This window comes from Myotis davidii, unplaced genomic scaffold, assembly GCF_000327345.1.
Source record: "Myotis davidii unplaced genomic scaffold, ASM32734v1 scaffold159, whole genome shotgun sequence".
NCBI lineage: Eukaryota > Metazoa > Chordata > Mammalia > Chiroptera > Vespertilionidae > Myotis > Myotis davidii.
In genome coordinates, this window is record NW_006291231.1 from 4606127 (window position 1) to 4609768 (window position 3642).

Sequence of the window (3642 nt, forward strand, 5' to 3'; positions counted from 1 at the left end):
ATTAACATAAATATCCTTCCCAAGGATAGATGGATTTATTCTGTATATTTACAACAATAATTGCAACCATTACAAAAATTATAACAATTAAGTCTATATATTTATTCAGTTTAAATATACATGTATGTATACAAACACATACACTTTTTTTACATATACTGAAAGCAGAGAAATCTTTAAGATAGCAACTTTCATGAATATAAAGATATATATTGTTCCAAGCACTCGCACTGTTTCTGCATTTCCATTTAAGCAAGCCATGTTTCAGGTTATTTTGTGTGTATGGTGGGGGGAGGGGAGGTGTTGATGTTGATGATGTTGACTGTTTAGGACAGTGATGGCGAACCTATGACACGCATGTGAGAGGTGACACGCGAACTCATTTTTTGGTTGATTTTTCTTTGTTAAATGTCATTTAAATATATAAAATAAATATCAAAAATATACGTGTTTTACTATGGTTGTAAATATCAAAAAATTTCTGTATGTGACATGGCACCAGAGTTAAGTTAGGGCTTTTCAAAATGCCGACACGCTGAACTCAAAAGGTTCACCATCACTGGTTTAGGAGATTAAAAGATTTGTCTGTTGTTTTACTTTTAAAGAAATTATAAACCACCTAGCTACAATTTTACATAGCCTGAGAACACAGGTATCTGCACTAAATGTAACCAGTTGACTGGTTAAAAAAAACTAGCCCAGGATCCTAAGCAAAAGAGCAAAGTAAACAATAAGTTTTCAAGGCCTCCCACCTCTTGGTCAGAAAGAGCACTGCTCTAGCACTTAAGACATGAGAGGCTACCTTCCTATTATTAATTCTAAATTCTACAATTCTGTGATGCCTGCCTCCCCATTCTCCCACCATTCATTCATTCATTCATTTTGCTGCTTTCAAGATATTTAAAAAGTTTACTTTCCCTCCTATCTCACTGGGATTCCACAATTCAAAATAAACCCTTCCTCTGATTGACAACTCCCCTTTCCTCATGCACTTATTCTGTTCTAGGGATGAATAAAGAAATTTGATAAGACCAAAGGTGTCTGCAATTTTTGGTGAGGAGGGCAGCAACTCAGAAAAAAATATATATAAATAAATTTATTGACAGAAAATTTTAACTTTAAGTTATAACAGCTTTATGAGTTCCATGAAAAACATACATAATCTTACAACTTAGATAATGGATTTTATTGATTCAAAGTCAGTCATTAAGAAAATTAGTGTTTTTAGCTCCTAAAATATTCATACCTGAGCATATTTAAGACGGTAATACAGAGAAGCAGCTTTCTAATCTTTCATCCGTTACATTTGTACAATGCTGTAAAGTTCAAAGTGCACTTATATGCATTATTTATTTTCATTCTAAAACAAACAGATGTAGTAGTCACTATTGATTTGTCTCTCAAACATCCATTTCTCCCACATTTTTCTTTACCATTGTTTTAAATATCCTCCGTCTACCATGTAATTCAGGGAAATGTAATGCCACCCCCAACTGCAGGGATATATCCTGATTAGTAAAAACCAACCATGATAGCCCCTTTCCCCTTGTCACACCTGATTAGGAAGTAAATGTATGTGACTTAATTCTGGTCAATAAAACATGAAGAGAAAAGTATGCAGGTAGGCTTGTGCAAAAGATTTCCTGGCCAATGCATGTCTAGATGTGATCTTGCTACCAGCCTGGTGATGAATCCAACACACAAGGAAGAGGTGAGCCAAGAAAATCATAGAGGCAGACCAAAGCTCTGAAAAACTAGCCCTATCTCCATACTTCAGTGTTCCATTGAAGTAGCTACTGCATGTCAGGCATTGTAATGTGGCAAATAGACATCAAGATAAAGAGTATATCACATCCATCATTCCTTTCCCAACCTGGACCTCCTTCTCTCCCTAAAAGTTCTCTTTTGTACTTAGGCCGAGCTAGGTAGGCAAGAAAAGGAGGGTAGCTACTATAATAGTGATGGTGAACCTTTTGAGCTCGGCGGGTCAGCATTTTGAAAAACCCTAACTTAACTCTGGTGCCGTGTCACATATAGAAATTTTTTGATATTTGCAACCATAGTAAAACAAAGACTTATATTTTTGATATTTATTTTATACTAGAGGCCTGTTGCACGAAAAGATTCATGCAATAGGCCTTCCCTTCGCATGGCCGCTGGCACCGGTTTTCCTCCAGCACCTGGGACCCAAGCCTTCGCTCTAGCCAGAGCTGCCTTCAGTTTTCGCTCCGCAGCTTTGCGCCTATGTATGCAAATTAACCGCCATATTTGTTGGCGGTTAATTTGCATATCTCGCTGATTAGCCTGTGGAAGGAGTAGCAAAGGTATGGTCAATTACCATGTTTGTCTATTATTAGATAGGCTATTTAAATGCCATTTAACAAAGAAAAATCAACCAAAAAAATGAGTTCGCGTGTCACCTCTGACACGTGTGTCATAGGTTCGCCATCACTGTACTATAACCTGCTAGATCAGCATGCTTTGCAACAAGCACAAGTGCTCCTGGTACACAGCAGGGTATAGCATTTCCTCTTCCAAGGGACCATTTCCTCTACCAATTCATTCCAGTAATTCCTACACAGGTTGAGGAGACACTGGAATTATAAAACAACTTCTCTCCAACCCTGATGCTATATAAAGGTGAATAAGCAGCATATGAAATCTGATGAGGGACCATATCAAAAAATATGTGAGAACCACAGACTGATTATATGACTAGATAGCTAAGCAATTCACCCTAAAGTATGAATGACTATAGGTTCAAGAATAGCAATATTTCTTTTTTAAAGAGAATGCTATTAAATAAATCTCTAAGAGAGAGTATAAAGTAGGTGATATTTTAGAAACAGACAGTCTCTTTAATATATTTTTATTAACCAACAGCTCTTGTTAGTTCAAAAAGGGTATCATTCAAAAATCTACATACCTTACCATTTTTATTGCAACTAAAATATTAAAATGTACATTCTCAAGACAATCTTTTAATGCAAGACTATCATCTTTTAAGTAAGGGTCTATGAATTGTAGTGCTATTTTACCTTTTTCTAAAAACCATGTCCATAGTACATCACCTGTGATTTCCAATTTCTATTTCTTAAACATGGAAAGACATCTCACAAATGCTTAAAAGCAAGCAGAAGCTTTTTAGATTTTTGTAATTTTTTCCCTAACCGTTTAAACTTATTTCACCCACACTTACTTCAACTGTTAATTAATTTTAGCTACTCAACTGTTTTCAAAGTGCCCACTGGTTCTCATACAAGCACCTTTTTTGCCTTCACAGTTCACTGAATAATGTACCATTAAACTATGTAATTACAACATCAGGTACAACTGCCATTAACAATTTGTTGGGTATAAACACAAATAATTCTTGGTAAGTATACAGTAACTGGTTGGAGTAAAAGTTCAAGAACAAACTAGAGTCTACTGCCATTCGGTGATGTAGCAAGAGCATCAAGCAGTAAATGAAGTGTACCACTTAATCTTTTGAAGGAGTTAAGCAGAAGTGAGTTAAAAGAGATTCATCTATAAAAGGCTGCTCCTAAAGGTCTTTGCTTATTCTATCTACCAATCAACCCTGTAACAATTCATATATATCAGCAACTTCTGAATCTGCTTCTAAGAATCATACAGTGCCAG